The sequence below is a fragment of the Rousettus aegyptiacus genome, unplaced genomic scaffold (genome assembly GCF_014176215.1).
Source record: "Rousettus aegyptiacus isolate mRouAeg1 unplaced genomic scaffold, mRouAeg1.p scaffold_m13_p_9, whole genome shotgun sequence".
Taxonomy (NCBI): domain Eukaryota; kingdom Metazoa; phylum Chordata; class Mammalia; order Chiroptera; family Pteropodidae; genus Rousettus; species Rousettus aegyptiacus.
In genome coordinates, this window is record NW_023416312.1 from 43,752,748 (window position 1) to 43,774,952 (window position 22,205).

Sequence of the window (22,205 nt, forward strand, 5' to 3'; positions counted from 1 at the left end):
ATAGATAGATATAGACATAGATAGATATAGATAGATATAGATATAGATATAGATAGCTAGATATAGATATAGATATAGACGCAGATATAGATAGATATCTCATACAACTCAACAACAACAAAAAAATCCAATTAAAAAATGGGAAGATGACCTGAATAAATAGTTCCCAAAAGAGGAAATGCAGATGGCCAATAGACATATAAAAAGATGTCGAAGGTTATTAATCATCAGAGAAATGCAAATTAATATCAGAATATCACCTCATACCTATCAGAATGGCTATCATCAATGAATCAAAGAACAGCAAATGCTGATGACCATGTAGAGAAAAAGGAACTCTCATATTCTGTTGGTCAGATTGTTAATTAGTACAGCTATTATGAAAAATAGTCTGGAGGTTTCTCAAAAAATTAAAATTGGACATACCTTTTGACCCAACAATTTCACTTCTAGGCATGCATTCAAAGAAAACAAAACAATAATTCATAAATATCTATGCATATATCTATGCCCTATGTTCATGACAGCACAATTCACAATAGCCAAGATATGGAAGAAACATAGATGTCCACCAACATAAGATTGAATAAAGAAGGTATAGTTCATGTATACAATGGAATATTACTCAGCAGTTAAAAAATTGCGATCCTACCATTTTCAATGACATGGATTGACCTAGAAATTATTATGCTGAATGAAATAAGTCATACAGAAGGATAAATGACATATGATTTTACTTACATGTGGAATCTAAGGAATAAAAAGAACAAACTAATCTAAAACAAATTAATAAATATAGGGGACAATCTGATAATGACCAGAGGGACGGAGGTTGGGGGCTGGGAGAAAGGGTGAAAGGTTTAAGCAGAGGAAATTAGTAGCTGATAGATGATCACAGGGATGGGGAGCACAACATAGGTAAAGCGGTTGGTATTAATGTAATGTCTAGGTGTAGAGCCAGAGGGGAGAAATAGCAATTAGGAGGATAGTTTCAAAAACTATATAAATGTCTAGCAAATGTACTATATACTTTAAACTAGTAATAAATTATTTTTAAAAGGATGTTCTTGTATCTGACAAATTATTTTTTCAAAGAGCATCGAGAGATTTTATAACTCTCTGAAGATAGAATCCATCCTCTTTGAGGAGAGAAGCATTCTTGTTTGTAAAAAAAATTAAGAGAAAGGGAAAGGGAATCAAGAATTCAAAGTTCTAATTTCATCTTTGCTATAAGTTTGTGACCTTGTGCAAGACACTGATCCTCTGTGTCTCCGCTCTGAAATAAAGATAATAATACCTGAGTACTGACTTCCTTTACAGGATATTATTTAAAGTGAAATGATATAAGTATCTATTTTTTTAAAAAAAATTGAATAATAAATGAAACAAAACATTAGAATATTGATAATTTTTCAAGGTGTGTGATGGGTAAATGAGGAAGAAGTCATTATACTATTATCTCTTCTATTGTACAATTACTTGTAATACAAATTTAAACACAAAACACTCAATCCTCACGGAAAAGGGAATGATTATTTCTCCAGGGCCAAACCAGCACTCAGGATATGGATGTTCTGAAAGAAATAAATTAGGGCGAAATAACCAAAATTCAAAGAACGTTTAATTCCTGCCTTCTCATGGTGGGAATTTCTCCTGCCAAAAATTGCTTGAAGAAGTAAATCCTTTCCACTGGCAGGTAGCAGTATGACTGAAGTGAAATTCAAAGATTATTAGGGAGAAAATGAGAATGAGCCATGGGTTTCCTTTAATAATTGAATGGACATAACAGTTTTGTCTGTCTATGCTCAATAGGGAGAATTAAATTCAGTAACTCTCAACTACAAATCTGTGATCCTGGAACCATGTGTACCTCTCCAGAGGTTCATATGCTATCTTTGAAGAAAGCCAGATTTAAAAAAAAGAGGATCTTATTATAAACTGTATTGATGCTTTGAATAGGAGTAACATTATGTACTTTGAAAATCACAGAAAACTGCTATAAAGTGAAATAAAATATTTTAAATGAAGATGAACAAGTAATGCATGTGTATTTAATTTCTTCTCAGTGTATGATAAGGGTCTCACCTTGAGAAACTCATTGTGTTCTATTCAGGATTTAGGTATGCATCTATGAAAGACCTATGGTATAGACTGACCTGAGCCTACTATCATGAGAGACTGAAAATATTATTGTGAAATAATTCATTTCAAAGTAAGAGATAAGGAAGAGAAAAAAAAAATACTGGCCAAGGACAATGGACCGCCATAGGATGAGAGACACTGTTTTGTATCTATCAGGTGACTCATTCAGATTGTTATCCAGTCAATCTATGTCCTAAGATGAAGCCTCCCTGAAGTGTTCTTTGCTACCCACCACAATCACTTCCTTTGACTTCATATAATTTCCTCAAGAAAGATTTGTCTAAAGTCCTTTCCACTTAGTATCACTCTCATAGCATCAGCCTTCCTACGGAATCTTTATAACACTTGTAATTTGACAATTATTTATATATTTTACTATTGTCTACCTTACCTGCTATTATGTTGTTCCATGAGGGCAGAAACTGTTAGTTTCAGTTTAATTTGTATCTTCAGTGTCTAGTGTAGTACCTGGTACTTCTCAACATACATTTAATTAATAAATATACCAGTAAATTATAAAAGATATAATTTAAAGTAATCATCACTAGAATTTCTTTAGAGCATTAGAAACTGCAAGGCAACACTAGTATATTCAATAGTAAGTATACAAGCAGCTCCACTGGCCACATAACCCGAAAGCAACATTTGGCAGACTCCCAGGAATCAACAGACTTGATAAAACATTGTCACTTTTTACCTGGGAAATCAAAATATTGAGGGGAGGCACTGGTGCCTTAGGCATCAGACATTAGGAACATGATGTAAATAAGGAGAGGATAAAACTGGAATTCTACTTGGGATTCAAGTAAACTTTGTTCATGAGTATTTACATGTCATTCTTGATGTTGTCTATAGATAGTTGGAAAAAAACCTTGAAGTTGAGTTTGGGCTCCTGAAATTGCAGGCAGAGCCACATTCAGAGAAATATAGCTTATCATGTTTATTGTGGCCCTATTTTTTGCCTCCAAGCAGGTGCTGTTCCAGAAATTTGAGTTATAAGTACAAAAAATATTTAGTTAGCTATTAAAATTATGAACAGAAGTTTGACAGCAATCCTTTAAAATGATATTTGTGAATTTGCTCTCCTTTATGAAAAATTCTGTTCTTATTGACCAGAACAGAACAAATGATATACATGTATTGATAAGTATCATGAGCCCATAAATATACATGATGTATATGACTGAGTGTACCAGGTCTTACAAGGATTAATTTGATACTTGATGTCGATTTGCAGATCAGAATAGTACATGCTTTCTCTTTGGGCACTCTATTAAGTTTTCCTCTCATTTGCTTTCAACTAAGGAAACTAAACTACATGCTTAATACTTATATCTAAGGATTTTAAAGTAGGGAAATAAAGCTTTTGTGTTTTTTTAATCAAATTATATGACACCGACATCAACAAACTAAATATAAGAAGTATCATATAACCAATGGGAGGACCCTGAATATAAAAGTGGAATTGGAAAATGCTCTAATTAATTTTATTCAAATTGTAATTATGATTCTGAACAGAACTGATAGGTTTTCGTTTCTTTTTCCAGATACTGTTTCTTTGAGTTCAAAGGTTTTTTTTTTTAAGAGAATCTTTCTCCTTCAGTTGCTTAATGCTTACTTTTCAAGAAAGCTTAACTGCTTTCAAAGCACCCAGGAAAAATTTGTAAGCTACCTTCCAATCCACTCATTGTCTTGCATGTCTTTAGAATATTTTTTATTCCTATAGAATGTTTATCCATCAACAATTTGAGACAGAAATTTATAATAAATTTATATCTAATCTTAGTGGAGTAATTGTTTTTCTTGAAAATTAGACAATAATTTCCTTTTCATTAATATTTTTAATATAAAGTTCAACTTTACAATTTTTTTATCTTTTTCTCCAAAAGAATACATTACTGACTATGATGGTTCTAAGAAAAACTTAATTTATTCTAGAGTCATATAACAAATGAAACAACCAATGGACATACCCAGCACCTAGATCTTGGGTTCCAAACATCATTCCCCAATAAAAGAAACCAAGACTTCTTAATGATGTAGTTAATTGCAAGACCAAGGAAAGAAAAATGTAAGGCAGGCCTAGAGCATCTTGTGGTGTCATAAGGTAAAGAAGTGCTCAAAAAATAATAACAGAAAAAAGAAAGAACGTGTTTAAAAGATAAAGGAACCAACTTGAAAAACAACCAATGGCCAAAGCTAAAACAATTTGAAAACAATTATAAACCAAAGAATAACTATCATTCAGGTCCACAGACCTAATTGAATAAGTAAAAAAAAAAAAAATGGAGGAAAATTATAACCTTGTTTTACAAAAGTATTCTAATTTATAAATGTAGAAAGAGACATGGAAAATCACTATTAGAACATTTGAGTAGGAAATATCACCAAAGAATGCTAAAATTAGTGGGCAAAAGATTAAGAGAAACAAGATATTAGCAAAGCCTCAAATATCTCTCCCAAAATGTGTATTAATTACAAAGTGGGAAACAGTCATTTTGCAAGAGAGAAACCTGGTAGACATCACATTAACTATATGATTAAAGTTAACATTAACTATATGATTAAAGTTAACATCGCTACTAATAAGACACATTAGAGTGATGTCAGAGTCATGGAGAAGTGAGACACCTCTCCCCTTGAAACAACAATAAGCTGAATGTCTAAAACTCAACAACGTCATTATCATCATCATCAACAACAACAACAACATAAAAAAAACTGCACACCAGCACATTAGAGCATTGATCTGCACATACGAGGTACTGCAGGTCAGAATCCCAGGATTTGGCAGTTGACTAGGAGAAACAAAGAAATGCCTCTCTCAGCTGGAGCTCCCAGGAGGAAGAAGGTGAAGGGAGAAGGTGCTGCATATTACTTGAACAACCTTGCCTAGAAATCTGTGACCTACATACCGTCAGTAGCAGTGGCCAGGCATCAGGGAAGAAAGCGGAAAAGTGGGGATGGCAGAGAAACAAGGACAGCAGAGAAAAAACGAGCCATGGTTGCATATCACAAGGGTGAGCCATAGCTCCCATCTCCAACCCAGAGAGACCCTCCTCCCACATTTTCAAAGACTGAATACTACAGAGTTCCAAGGGAATCTGAGAAAATGTTACCAAAACTGTCACTAACACTGACAGAGACTGAGGCTGAGGACAGCGAACATGGTTTAATATCTACAAGAAAAAAGGCATTATCGACTTTACTTAAAGCTGGGATCCAAGACTCTTAGACACTATCAACTGGAAACCAAAAGAAAAAATGTCTTCTTTGCAACAGGCTAAAGAGAGACCTTTATATAATAAATTTTCTTTCTGGGGAAAAAAAAAAGCAGAATACACTTCCATTGATGCCCAGGCACAGAAATAGTCCATTAAACATCATGAACAACCAAGGTGGCAAGGCAGCTCAGAAAGAAAGAGAAAAATCTCCAGAAAATAAGTTTATACACATACGAATATGTGATGTAAATTACGGAGAATTCAAGATGGTACTTCTGAAAAAACTCAATGAGATCCAAAACAATTCATATCAACAATTTTAGAAAATGCAAAAACAACTAGATCAGCAGAATAAATTCTTTAGCAAGGAGATCGAAATCCTCAAAAAAAATAGAACTTCTGGAGATGAAGAACACACTGAAAGAGATAAAAAATAAAATAGCAAGCTTGAAAAATAAAGTTAACCAAATGGAGGAAAGGATCCATGATATCAAAGACAGAAATCTAGAAATAAATCAGAAAGAAGAGAGAAATCAAAGAAAGAAAAATAGCGAAAGAGAAATGCAAGAAATAGCTGATAAGATCAAGAGAGGAAACACAAGAATAATGGGCTTTCTTGAAGGTGAGGAAAAGGAAAAGGGACTAGAAACCATTTTTCAGACAAATAGTTGAAGATAATTTCCCAAATCTAAGGAATAAGCTGGAGCTTGTAATTCAAGAAATCAATAGAAATATTGATTTATCTCAACCCAAAAAAGCCTTCACCAAGACACACTGTATTAAAATTATCGAAAGTCAATGTCAAAGACAGAATTTTCATGGCAGCCAGAGAAAGAAGATGGCAACCTATAAAGGAAAACCCATTAGATGATTGTCAGACTTCTCAGCACAAACCTTACAATTCAGAAAGAAGTGGAATCAAATATTCAAACTATTAAATGAAAGAACCTACCAGCCAAGAATAATGTATCCAGCTAAGCTCTCCTGTAGATATGAAGGAGAAATAAAGATACTTCCAGACATACAAAAATTGAGGGAATTCTCCACTATGAGGCCTCCATTACAGGAAATATTGAAAAGAGTCAGCTCACCTAAAACAAAATGACAAAAAGAAAATACATAATTAGGAGTAAAGTGACTAGCAGACAGATAGAAGCAGAGTAGTACAACCCTTGTGAAAAACAGAGAATTATAAGCTTAAATGATAAGAAGAGATTTGCTATAGCAAGACAGTAATGAATGCTCAGCATACATAGGGAAAAATTGAGACAACAATGACAGAAAAGGGGAGAATTCAAAGATCCAAATTAGCAAAGGGGAATGGAGATAAGGCACACGCAAAAGAAAATGGATTACCATATATGTATAACTATCCTCCATATATTTGTAATGGTAACCAAACACCAAAGATTCAGAACTGAAGTATATAACATAAAACAAGAAGAACCAGAAGGAAAACTCACAAAACCCAAGAAAAGAAAGAAAGAAAGAAAGAAAGAAAGAAAGAAAGAAAGAAAGAAAGAAAGAAAGAAAGAAAGAAAGAAACAGACACAGAAGAACCAAGAAACAATGGAAACAACAAGCTCCCAGAAAGCAAAACATAAATTAGTCATAGGAAAACCTCATATTTCAATAATCACCCTAAATGTAAATAGTCTGTAATCACGAATAAATAGGCACATAGTTGCAGATTGGATCAAGAAACAAAGTCTTGGATGTGAGGGCTATCTGGCTGCGACATCTGTCATCCTATTGATTGCCAAGGATGATTCATTCAATGTGGCTGGATAGGCTGCATTCCCCTTCTTCCCTCACTGCTCCATGTGCATCCTTCCTGAAGCTTCACACTCAGTCGAAGAGGGCAATTTTCCCCAATAGAGAAGAGGACCACTCTTTGGTCAAAGGTATATGAATAGCCATGCTCCCATGGTAGAACCTCCAAAATGCTCTAAAGGTCCATTAGTAGGACAATGTAGGGTAGTCAAGTTTCCAAGACTCCAAACACATCCAAATGAGGTACTGAATGTGGCAGTCTGCCTAGTCTGCCTTTCTTTAAAAAAAAAAGAAAACTAACAGTATGCTGCCTCCAGGAGACACATCTCAGCTCTAAAGACAAATACAGACTGAAAGCAAAAGGGAGGAAAATTATATTTCAAGCAAATGATGTTCAGAGAAAAGCAGGAGTATGGTACTAATATCAGATGAAATAGACTTCAAAATTTAAAAAAAAGTAAAAGAAAGATAATGAGGAACACTTCATAATGATAAAGGGAATCATACACCAAGAAGATGTAACACTTATTAATATCTATGCCCCCAATCAGAGAGCCAAAAAATATGTAAATAAATTACTACCAGAACTAAAGGGAGAAACCGACCAAGACACCATTGTAATAGAGAACCTAAATACCCCCCTGTCGGATATAGACAGATCACCCAAACAGAAAAGCAACAAGAAATAGCCTTATTAAATGACACACTAGACCAACTGGACATAATTGACATTTACAGAGACTCATCCCCAAACAGCTGCTTATGCATTCTTCTCTAGTGCACATGGAGCATTCTCAAGGATTGACCACATACATGAGACAGAGACAGAGCCTCAACAAATATTAGAGGGTTAAAATCAAACCAACTGTATTCTCTGATTATAATGCTTTGAAACTGTATATCAACTGTAAAAAGAAAGAAAAAATAACCACAAATAAATACATGGAGATTAAAAAAATGTGCTACTGAAGAATGACTGAGTCAGAGAAGAAATTTAAAAAAATCAGAGCTACATAGAAATGAATGATAATGTTTGTACAACATATCAAAACTTTGGGACATGGCAAAAATGGCAATAAGAGGAAATTTCATATCATGACAGGCCTATCTCAAAAAACAAGAGCAAGCTCAAATATACAACATAAATCACATCTTAAAAAAAAATATATATATATATATAAAAGGAAGAACAAATAAAGCCTAAAGTGAGCAGAATAAAAGAAATAAGGAAAATTAGACATAAATAAAATTGAAACACGAACAAACACTAACAATAGAAAAAAAATAAATGCAACGAAGAGCTGATTCTTTGAGCAGGTTAATGAAATTGACAAAATCCTGGCTAGACTCACTAATAAAAAAAGAAAAAGGACACAAATAAACAAAATAAGGGATGAAAGAGGAAACATTATGCAGACACTGCAGAAATACAAAGGATCTTACAAGAATATTATGGAAAAGTATATAACACCAAATTTTACAACATGGAAGAATAGAACAATTAGAAAGATACAACCTTCCTAGACTGAATCAAGAAGTACTGGAAAATCTAAATATACTGATCAGCAGCATAGAATTTGAAAGAATGATCAAAAATCTCCCAAAAAGTCCAATTCCAGGACCAGATGGCTTCACCAGACATTCAAAGATTAAATATCTATTCTCCACAAACTCTTCCAAAACATCAAAGAGGAGGCAGTATTTCCTAACTCATTTTATGAAGCCATTATTACACTGAAACCAAAACATGGTAAAAATAAAATTAAAAAAAGAAAACTGCAGACCAATCTCTCTCATGAACACAGATGCAAAGATCCTATAAATGATACTAATGAATCGAATACAGTAACATATTAAAAGATTATAGACCATGATCAGTTGGGCTTCATCCCAAGGGCACATGGATGGTTCAACATAGCAAATCTATTAATGTGATGCACTGCATAAACAACAACAACAAAAAAATGGAATCGTATGATCATATCAATAGATGCAGGAAAAGCTGTCAACAAGATATAGCATCCACTTATGATCAAACCACTTAACAATATTGGTATGGAAGGAAAGTACCTTAAAATCACAAAGGACATATATGAGAAACTCTTAGTCAATATTATGCTCAACGATAAAAACTAAAAACCTTCCTTCTAAGATCAGGAACAAGGCAAGGATGTTCACTATCAACACTCTTATTCAATATAACATTGGCAGTCCTAGTGAGTGCAATAATGTAAAAGAATAATATAAAAATAATCCAAATGGGAAATGAAGAAATCAAACTGTCACTATTTGTGGATGACATGATTCTCTATAGAAAAAAAAAAAGACTCCACAATAACACTACTAGAAACAATAAGCAAATACAGTAACATCTCTGGATACAAAATCAATGTTCAAAAATCCATAGCTTTCCTATACTCTAATAATGAAGTGTCAGAAAAAGAAGTGGAAAAAAATAATTCATTTTGCAATTGCAACAGAAAGAATAAAATATCTAGGAAAAAAATCTAAAGATACATGTGAAGAACCTATATAATGAAAACTATAAGACCCTATTAAAAGAAATCAAAAGATATACAAAGAAATGGAAAGATATTCCATGTTCTTGGATTGGAAGAATCAACATAGATAAAATGTGCTTATTACCTAAACCATTATACAGATTTAATGCAATCCCCAACAAAATCCCATCAGCATTTTTTAAAGAAATAGAACAAATTATCATCAGATTGGTATGGAAGCACAAAAGACCCCTAATTGCCAAAGCCATGCTGAGAAAAAAGAATGAGTCTAGAGGCATCACTCTGCCTGACTTCAAATTATACTACAAAGTGACAGTAATCAAAATGGCATGGTATTGGCAGCAAAACAGACACACAGATCAGTGGAACAGAATCGAGAGTCCAGAAGTAAACCTATATTTATATGGGCAAATAATTTTTGACAAAAAACGCAAAAACATATAGTAGAGAAAGGAAGGCCTTTTCAATAAATGATGCTGGGATAACTGGAAAGCCACCTGCAAAAGAATGAAATTAGACTGTTGTCTATTACCACACACCAAAATTAATTCAAAATGAATTAAGGACCTGAAACAATAGAGTGCATAGAAGAAAACAGGAAATATACTCATGGACCTTGGACTTAAAGAGGATTTTAGGAATTTAACCTCAAAGGCAAGGGAAATAAAAGCAAAAATAAATGAATGAGACTACATTAAAATAAAAAGCTTCTGCTCAGCAAAAGATACCGTCAACAAGGTAAAGAGATAACTATCCAAATGGATAATATATTTGCAAGCAATGCCTTACATAAGCGCCTAATATCCAACATATACAAAAACTCATACAACTCAATACTAACAAAAAAATAAAAAATGGTACAATCAAAAAAATAGGTAGAGGATCTGAACAGACACTTCTCCCAAGAATACATACAAATGGACAAAAAACATGAAAATATTCTCATCATTGCTAGCTTTTATGGAAATGCGATTCAAATCCATAATGAGATATCATCTCTCACTTGTTAGAATAGCTGTTATAAATAGGTCAAGTAATAACAAATGTTTGAGAGGATGCCGAGAAAAAGGAACCCTCATACATTGCTGCTGTGACTGCAAATTGGTACAGCCACTATGGAAAACAGTATTGAGGTCCCTCAAAAAACTAATTGATCTTTCATATGATCCAGCAATCCATCTACTGGATATTTATGCCAAAGACTTGAAAACTCATATCCGAAAGATATTTGCATACCGATGTTCATAACAGCATTATTCATGATGGCCCAGAAATGGATGTAACCTAAGTATCTTGTGATAGATGATTGGCTAAAGAAACTGGTACATATATACAATGGAATATTATTCATCCATAAGAAGAGATGAAATATTGCCATTTGCGACAACATAGATGGACCTTTAGATAATCATACTAAGTGAAATAAGCTAGACAAAAAAAGTTGAAAAGCACATGATATCACTTAAATGTGGAATATAAACTAAAAGCAACAAACAGGACAAACAGAGACTCAAGGACATTGACAATTGACTAGTGGTTACCAGAGGGTAGGCGGGAAGGGGGAGAAAAAAGGTAGATGAGGTAAAAGGGCTCAAATATGTTGTGTCATTAAAGAATTAAACAATAAATAAATACCAAAATAAACAATACACATTCATCTCATTTACCTATTGGTAGAATGCAGTGAAAAAGGCACATCATTTCTGAGAAATTCTTTCCAAAAAAAAAATTACACAATCCAAAATTTATGATTATTAGATAAAATACTTGATCAGTACGTTTCAAGTTGGTTAAAGTTATGAAAATAAGGAAAAGATAAGAAAATATCACAGGCCAGAGATTAGGGAGACATGATAACTACGTTATTCCAGAACAAAAATATAATGTAAATGGAAAATAATATAAATGGAAAAACTGGCAAATCTTCATAAATTCCATAATTTAGGTAATGGCATTGTACTTATGTTAATTTCTTAGATTTGATGGTTGTTCCAGGATTATGTAGGATGTTATGATTCACACTGAATATAACATGCAGCAACTGTCTATATGTCTAATATCACTTAAATTACATATGTAAAAAAATAAGTCTATATTGAAAACAAATTTTTTCTCATGTAAATAGAATTTTTCTCAGGTATTGAAAATTTGTTATAGTATATTCCTAAAAGTAATTTTTAAAATAACTGCAAGCTATGTCATTTGAAAGTCAAAGTAAGTTTTCCCCTTTTAACATAATTTTTTCAAGGATATTGAAAAAAGATTTTTAAAAATTAGAATGCAACCAGTTCAGTGCCTTCAAAAACTCTAAACTGTTGTACAAATGAAAGGAATTAGTATTCTTTCACACAGTTTCTCTCTGATGAGTGATGGAAAGATATCTACCAGTACCATTATGCTAAATGTCAAAATAAGCATAGGCTGTTTTGTAGTACTTTGTATGCCAAGTGTAATTTTCGTTGTTGGCTTCTATGATTGAAGGCAGATATTACATCTCTTTACATTATTTCTGAAGGACTCATTGCTGTGGGCATTGGGGGATGTTCAGATATATGATTTCTCATACAACTTAATAACATCATCTATGAAACTAACCTAAAGATATACTCATTGGGCCTGAACAGTTCTCTAACATATTCAAATTCGTGCCAGAAAGCAACCAGTTCAAATTTGTATAGAATCATTGATTTGATGGCTGTCTACCAATCACACTGGTTTCAGATGATGAAAGATGTGTACGCAGTGGGCCATCACTACATGCTTTAAATACATGAAGGTCAACTTTTGCTCAAAATTCTCCCTCACTGAATCTATTGCCTGAACTTCCCACCATCCTTGGATGATTATTTCTAGTCTACTAGTCATGGATATGTTATTTGGTTAAATCTATCTGTTAGATATATAAAACTTTAATATTTACATGTGTACATATATATGTATTTACTCTAGTAATATATATAGCAAAATGTTTATATTTCCTAATTTTATAAATATATATAAAGTTTATATAAAATATAGACAATTTATACAATTTATACACAAATATAAATAATATATTATATAATACATATTATATTTGTGCATAAATATAAATATATATGTCAAGCTTATATTTGAATATTTTATCTTTGCAAAAATCTGGTATTATTATTTGAAAGTCAAACAATAATTTGTTCTATAGACAACGAAGGAAAAGTTCAAGGAGGTAAGGTAAATTACTTAAAGCCACATTGTGTGAAATTAAATTAGGACTAATGTTCAGATACTTGTCTGACAAGCTTATCACACTAGAACAGATTATGAGAAAATATTGTCAAAGTCTTTAACTCTGTGTGCTTTCCCAGCTCAAAAGCGAAGCTTTAGTTTCTCAACTACAGCATTTGAAGAGTGGTTGACCTAGAAAGGTAATCGCTCTTAACCAGTGTGAAACCGTTACCTAGTTTAATACCCAGGACTACTTTCTTTTCCTTCTCTCTTCACTGCCAAAGTTATTCTTCACAAATAAAAGGACAAAAAAAGAGACTGGACAAGAAGCTCCTGATCATGCTATTTTTCTTGTCTAAGCTAAAAGATCGGAATGCTTTTTCTGACAATGTATTTCCTTAACTGAGTGGTCATTCATATTTATACTACAATTCAGAAAATAGTGAGTTATATTGACTTCTGAGAATTGACTGGGAAAGCTAGTTATGACCTAAATTTGGATTCAATGAAAAAATATATTCTAGAATTTAAGCAATGGTCTAATAAAGTTTTATAAGAAAACTGATTGGCCCATTGGAGATACTTTATATACATTTAAATAGCATATTTTCTTCTCAAATAAAATAGTTACTTAGCCATTAACAAGTTTGTATTTGTAAATACCCAGCTAACCCTAAAAAATAATACTTTTTTTTCCAGGTAGCTTTGCTACTATCCCAATCAAATGTTATTTAATGTTATTTTGGGACATATACAGAGATAGGATAAGAAAATAATAATACCTATTATTTATTAAAAATTTACTATACGCTAGGGATTTTATAAATTCTAATTTAGTTGATCTGAGGCACAGCCTAGTTATTTTAAAACTCGCTAGCTGATTCAGCTGCATTGTGATGGCTGAGAATCACTGACCTAAATTAAGGGACACCTTCATCATAAAGCAATTGTCAATTATTCTGGTTCATGTAGCTCTGTGTTCTCAGAAATAATATTTTCTTATAGACACCCTCGTATAATAGTGAACTATATTTAATTGTCTAAGCTATATTAATATGTTCATCCTTGTAAGAAAATAAGCTATCTATGAATGAGAATATTGACTTACTCTTTTTCTCTTTCCACCATAGCACTTTGATCGCTAACCCATTGTGTAAGATGCTGCTATAGGTACTTTTATTTATATTTTATTTTATTTAATCTATAAGAAATGTTGTAAGATATGTTATTGTCTCTAATTAAGAAATGAGGACTCCGTGGATTAGAAAGTTTAAATAAACTCATCCAAGGATATACAGATAGACTCTAGGCCACAGAGTTCAAACTAAAATTTGATCTAAGGTTCATTTGCCTCTGATGTCCATGACTGATCTTTGCACAATATCAGCATTTTTACCTATTTCCTTAGTAATGGAGCCCTTTCTTCAAGAAAATATCTAACACAGAAGACTAATGTGTAAAACAAGCCTGCCCTAATTCAACAGAGTTGGCGATTCAGACTCCATCCATTTAGCCACACTTTCCCAGCCTTTCACTCAGTTCCTACAACCCATTCTCAAGTTTGTTTTGAAATGTTACCTTACGATCACTTTGGACTCTTAGATGCATAATTGAAAGGTAATACCATGCTGCTCTATATGGGCACACAGAAGGATCTCAAAAATAATACTGCCTATATTTGGAGGATCACTGCCTTATAGAGATTTTCCATGAAAGACTGAGTTGGAAGGAAGCAACAGAACACTGCATTTGACAGAGAGTAGTAACAGGACCTCAGGGCCTCTTCTGAGTCATAGACCCCCAACGTCCTTTGCCCCCTTTACACCTTTTCACAGGGGCAGAGCCCTGGGACCCAGTTGACCTGATTGCAGAGAAAGTTTACAGCCAATAATAGAGAAAAGAACATTTTAACCTCAAAGCAGAGACCCGAGAGGCATGGACACCACCTACTAAAATCAAAGGAAAACTCCTTCTTACCAACCTGCTAAAAAAAGATTACAACATAAAATATTTCTTGTCGAAAAAAAAAAGAAAGAAAAGCAGACTACACTTCTATTAATGCCCAGAGAAATAGTCCATCAGATACCATGAACAACCAAGGTGGCAAGGCAGCTCAAAAAGAAAGAAAAAACTATCTAAAAATAAGCTTAAAAGCATAGACATGTAATTTAAATGACAGAGAATTCAGTATTGCACTTCTGAAAAAAAAAAAGAAAAAACTCAGCAAGATGCAAGAAAATTCTACCGACGATTCCAAGAAATTAGAAACAAAATAAACCAGCAAAATGAATACCTTAGGGAAGAGATTGAAACTTAAAAAGTAACCAAATACTTCTGGAGATGAAGGACACATTAAAAGAGATTAAGAATGAAACAGCAAGCCTAGGAAATACAGCTTACTAGATAGAGGAAAGAATTAGTGATATCAAAGACAGAAATCTGGAAATGACACAGAAGGGAGAAGAGAGACTTGAGAATGAAAAAAGAAATGAAAGAACTGTGCAATAACTTTCTGACACCATCAGGAAAACCAACATAGAATAATGGGTGTACCAGAAGGAGAAGAGAATAAGAAGAAAATAGAGAGCCTATTCAAACAAATAGTCAAATAGAATTTCCCCAAATCATGGAAAGAGCTAGAACTTCAAATCCAAAAAGCAAAGAGAATATCCCGTTATCTCAATCAATGAGGCCTTCTCCAAAATACATAATATTGAAATTGTCAAATATTAATGACAAAGAAAAAATTCTCAAGGCAGCCAGGGAAAAGATGACGGTGACTTATAAAGGAAAAAAAATACACTATCATCAAAATTCTCAGCACACACCTAAGAAGGAGTGGAACCAAATACAAAAACTACTGAAAGAAAGAAATTACCTGACAAGAACAATATATCCAGCTAAGCTCTCCTTTAAATATGAAAGAGAAATAAAGACCTCTCCAGATATACAAAAGTTGAGGGAATTCTCCATCAAAAGACTTGCAGTACAGAAAGTTCTTAAGGGGGTCATTCCACCTGAAATAAAAAGACAAAAAATGCATAACTATGAATAAGATAAATAACAGATAGACAGAAGCAGGAAATTGAAACCATTATTAAGAAGATAGTATTATAAGTTTAAATATTACATAATGACAAAAGACCAACAAAATAAAAACATACTAAAAAGGAAAAAAGATAACAGCTACTATAACTTACAAATAAATATTCAGCATATATAGTGATAATTTGAGACAACAAAACAGAAAAGAGGAGAGAGTAAAAATCTGAATCTGCAAAGGGGAACAGAGATAAGGAACACAAAGAATCTATATCTATATCTATATCTATATCTATATCTATATCTATATCTATATCCATATCCATATCCATATCCATATCCATATCCATATCTATATCTATATCTACATCTATCTATATCTATACCTATATCTATATCTATCGATCGATATAGATATAGATATAAGGATATGGATATGGATATGGATATGGATATAGATATAGATATAGATATAGATATAGATATAGGTATAGATATAGATATAGATATAGATATAGGTATAGATATAGATATAGGTATAGATATAGATATAGATATAGGTATAGATATAGATAACTATCATTTACGGAAACTTAATGGTAACCATGCTCTATAAATCCATACCCGCAACACATAGCATAAGACATGAGGAAACAGAAGGAGCACCAAAATATATAAAGCATCTACTAGCAGAACTAAAAGGAGAAACTGACAAAAACACAATCATAGTAGAGGACCTAAATAACCAAATTCAGATATTAGTATATCATCCAAACAGAAAATCAATAAGGAAATAACATCCTTAAATGATACATTAGATCAATTGGGCATAATTGTCATTTATAGAGCTTTTCATCCCAAGACAGCAACCAGCTTATACATTCTTCTCTAGTACACATAGAACATTCTCAAGGATAGACCATATGTTGGGACACAAAACAAGCCTCAACAAATTTAAAAAGATTGAAGTCATACCAAGTATATTCTCTGATCATAATGCTTTGAAACTGGAGATGATCTGTAAAAAGAAAGTGGGAAGACAACAAATATGTGGAGATTAAACAACATGCTACTGGAGAATGATGGGGTCAGAGTACAAATAAAAGCAGAGCTCATGACATACATAGAAACAAGTGAGAATGAAAGCATGACATATCAAAACTTTTGTGACACAATAAAAGTGGTAAGAGGAAAGTTAATTTCATTACAAGCCTCTCAAGAAACAAGAAGGGGCCCAAATAAACAGCCTAACATTACATCTTTAAATCTAGAAAAAGAACAAATAGTCCCAACATAAGCAGAATGAAGGAAATAATAAAAGTTAGAGTATAATTAAATGCAAATGAGAACAAAATGACAATGAAAAATTAATGCAACGAAGAGCTGGTTCTTTGAGAAGATTAATAAAATTGACATAACCCTGGCTAAAGAAAAAAGAGAAAGGACAGAAATCAACAAAATCAGGAATAAAACAGAAGTTACGAGATACCGCCAAAATACAAAGGACCATACAAGAGTACTATGAAAAATTATATGCCACCAAATTTAATAACCTAGAAGAAATGGGCCAGTTCTTTCTTAGAAACATACAACCTTCTTAGACTGAATCATGAATAACTGGAAAATCTAAATAGATTGATCAGCAGTACAGAAATTGAAACAATTATCAAAAGCCTACCAAAAAGTCAAAGCCCAGGACCAAATGGCTTCATTAATGAATTGTACCAATCTTTCAAAGAAAATTTAGTACCTATTCTTCTCAAACTCTTCCAAAAAATTGAAGAACAGGCAATTCTTTCTGTCATTTGATAAGGTTAATATTAATCTGATACTAAAACCTGGTAAAGATAACATGATAAAACTACAGACCAATATCACTCATGAACACAAATGCAAAAATCCTAGATAAGATACTGGCAGATAGAATATAACACATTTATAAAAAAGGTTATATACATCGTGATCAAGAAGGCTTCATCCCAGAGCCATAAGAATGACTTAACATATATAAATCAATTAATGTGGTAAACCTCATAAACAAAATAAAAAAATAAAAATCGTATGATTATATCAATAGATGAAGAAAAGCCTTTGATAAGATACAACATTCATTTATAATTAACACAATAAAATCAGTATAGAATAAAAGTACCTTAACATAATGAAGGCCATATATAACAACCCCTCAGCTAACGTTATAGTTAATTGTGGAAAACTAAAAACCTTCCCTCTAAGATTAAGAATGGCACAAGTCTGCCCACTATCACCATTGTTCAATATACTAACAAGAGCAATTAAGCAACAGAAAGAAATAAAATTCAAATATGAAATAAAGAACTCAAATTATCACTTTTTTCAGATTACATGATTCTCTATAGAATAAACCGTAAAGACACCACTAAAACACTAGTACATATAGTAAACAAATACAGTAAATTTTCAGGTTATAAAATTCAGTGTTCAAAAATCATTGCATTCCTGTACTCTAATAATGAAAAAAAAATTATTTTGTAAATGTAGCAAAAAGAATAAAATACCTAGAAATAAACCTAACAAAACATGTGAAGGACCTATATACTGAAAACTAGAAGACATTATTAAAAGAAATTGAAGAAGACACAAAGAAATGGAAATATATTCTGTCTTTATCGATTGGAAGAATCGACATAGTTAAAATTACTTTATTACCTAAAGTATTATACAGTGTTAATGCAATCCTCATCAAAACCCCAACAGTATTTTTTAAAGAAATGGAAGAAAAAAACTCATCGGATTTGTATGGAAATGCAAAAGACTCCGAATAGCCATAGCAATCCTAATGGTGGGAGTCTGGGATACAAGGCCACAGGTATCACTCTTTATATATATATACACATACTCTTATACACACACACACACATACAGACATACATATACATACACAATAAAGTACTATTCGGCCGTAATAAAAGGTGAAATGGTGCCATTTGTGACAATATGGATGGATCTTAAGAATAGCATGCTTAGTGTAATATGTCAGATGGAAAAAGTCAAGAACCACATGACATCGCTCATATGTAGGATATAAAACTGAAAGCAACAAATAAGGAAACATGACAAACAAACAAACAGAACTCATAGACACATACTACAGTATGGTGGTTACCAGAGGGAAAGGGAGATGGAGAAGGAGGTAAAAAAGGGTCAAAAGCGTCAAGTATATGGTGATGGAGGAATATTCGATTTTGGGTGGTGAACACACAATGCAAAATGCTGATGATGTTTTATAGAATTGTACACTTGAAACCTTTATAATGAATAAATTCAATATTTTACAGGGCATTGCTCGAACATTTTCCATCAATTTCTCTCCTTTATCACTTACTATGTGAAAAATTTTCTTAAATATTTCAGAAGAAGGGATACAACCCAGAAAGAGCAAATGGCGAGAAAAGAAATGGTTGAAGATATGCCTTGATGACCCAGTTTTGCTAGAGTCTACAGCTGCAATTGACCCTCTTGCCATTTACTGAACTCATCAGTTTCTGCTTCTCTGTATGCTGTCTGCATTTTAAAGTAACAGTAACGTTTTTTTTCCTGTTAACAAATCTTGTTACAAAGTTAAATATTAGATTGGAATTATGATTTTTGTGCCCTTATGCTATTATCTTCATATAGAATTTACTTCAAAATTCACATCTTGACAGTAAACAAAGGGCATTAACAAAAGAATCAAAGAAAATATACTTTACTGGCCAGGAAATGGCATCGATTAGGAAGCAGCATAGTACATACAGAAGGAGGCAGGCTGCTCTAGAATGTGGGAAATCTTGGATCTAGTCCTCACTTTACTCCAATCTTGTATGTCTTTGGACAAGTCACATCCTTGCTATGAGCCTGAGTTTCTCCACCTGTAAAATTATGGCTTTTGGGCTTAATGTCTTTAAGCTTCCTTCCACTTTAGACTTCGATTTTACTCACAAAAATTCATGAGATATTCATTATCTACATGGAAATTGTGATTTCAAGAGCTTTACAAATGAATTAGAAGGAATTATACCAGAAGTAAAAGCTGGACCGTAGGTCCGATGAAGGAATACGGAGGGGAGCAGGTAAGTAATATCATGCAAACATGATTATCAAGGGCATATTTATACCCCTTAAAAACAAACTAATCAAATACAGACTCACAAATACAGAGGACAATTTGATGATGGCCAGAGAGAAGGAGGATTGGGGGCTGGGAGAAAGTGGTAAAGGGTTAAAGTACAAATTAGTAGTTGATAGATGGTCATGGGTAGGGGAGTACAGCATAGGGAATGCAGTCATCAGTAATATAATGGCTAGGTGTCAATCTAGAAGAGAGAAAGAACAATCAGGGGGATCATTTTATAAACTATTTAAGTGTCTAGTCAATGTACTATACACTTGAAACTAATAATAAGACAAAAATGAATGAATGAATGAACAAATAAATAAATAAACAAATAAATAAATTAGAATAAACTGTTTTTAGGCACCTTTGAAACACCCATTTACATACAAATCCATTTACATACAAATTCCTAATGACAAATAATTCTCAATTCATTTCATTAGCTCCCAGAGGCCCTGTGCTTTGCAACACTTTGTTAGCTTGGTTCAGGTTTCTGTAGCTCCTTGATTGTAATAAAATTGCCTTTCAAATATTCTATTATTTTTTTAATTAAAAATATTTAATTAAAAAGTTATTCAGGCCACCAATTAGACTGAATTAGCAAGATTTTTGCTACCAAATTTTTGTTCATTAAGCTCTGCCAAGGCTCTTGCCATGGAATACCCATCTCCAGCTGTGACCTGGCCTCTTCTCTAGCTCTGAGTGTAAAAATCACTGCTGCTCCCTGAGTGCCCAATGTGCCAGCAGCATCCACATATAATTGATTGGAAAAAGGTCCATTCCTGTCCTCCTCAAATATGTTTTCCCTCGATATCTATTATTTCTTCCTCCCTATCTTAGCTGACTTCATAGAAATCTTTCCCAGGCTTTTCTTCCTATGAGCATGACAGTTGATTTGGAAAGATCTAGGGTAGACATGGTAAAACAATCCAGAAAAACACCATGTCCTCAAAAAGCATCTGGAGAGTTTCTATGCCAGGCTTTCTCAAAATGTGTACAAGACTACCTGCATTAGTGCCACCTAGGCATTTGTTTAAAATTTAGATACGTGGAAGACAGTTCTATAACTATTGAGTCAGAAATTTTAAATATGGTACCAATAAGTAAATTTGTATAAGTTCCTCAGATGATTCTGACACATTCTAAATCATGAGTCACTGTATCTATGTCATCAGACACAGAATGGCCCACAATGAAGTGAGGAAGAAAGAGTATTGGAAAAAAATTTCTGAGATAGCTAAAGCATGTATTCATTATGGCAAGGTAATTCTATTAGGACTCAACAAAACCCTACAATTCTTTTAGTAATAATCACTTATAACAGATACTAATTTTTGAGTACTTACCATGTATTAGGCATTTCACTAAATGCTTCATCATTGCCATGATCACAACTAATAACAGGCACCATTTATAGAACTCACTTTATCTTTTATAAGCTTTATCCCATTGAGTGCTCTTAAAAATTCTATGAAGGAGGTATTATTATTATTATTATTATTATTAATTACTTGCCAGGTGAAAAAACTAAAGCTCAGAGAAGTTATTTTCTTGATGTTGAGTACCTGGTTGTCATAGAGCCTGAGTGAGGTATTTTTCTCACTAGACAATGAGCTCTAGAAAGGCAAGGGTAAGGACAGCTTTGACTGAAGTCCCAATTCCAAATCTAGAGCTGTATAAGTAGGGGCCTTGGCTAGTTGAACTGAAATAAGGAGGTTAAGGCTATCATTGAATGCATAAAGAATTGAGGGAGAGCCTCTAAAGTGGAGTCTTCAGAAGGACACAAGGACTATGAGGCATGACTCAAGGACTATGAGACCACCCTCCAGTAGACTCCAGCACTTTGGTTCTCATAATACTTATCCTACCCTCTCTCCCATTGATTTTGTGACCCCATACAAATGATTTTCATATTTCCTAATACTTCCACAAGCTAAGAGTGGCTTTGGTCTGCATCCAGCAACCCAGCAGTCCCTATCTGTCATAACCGAGGAGTTTCCTCTCCTTACTAATATTCTCTATATCCATCCTATTGCTTCCTTTCCCTCCTAGGCATTTAGAACTAATGTAATGAACTAATCCAATAAAAGATGTTACAGAGAATAAAGAAAATAAGTATGTTTACCTTCTCTTATGTGGACAAGAACTTTCAAACCTTTCATC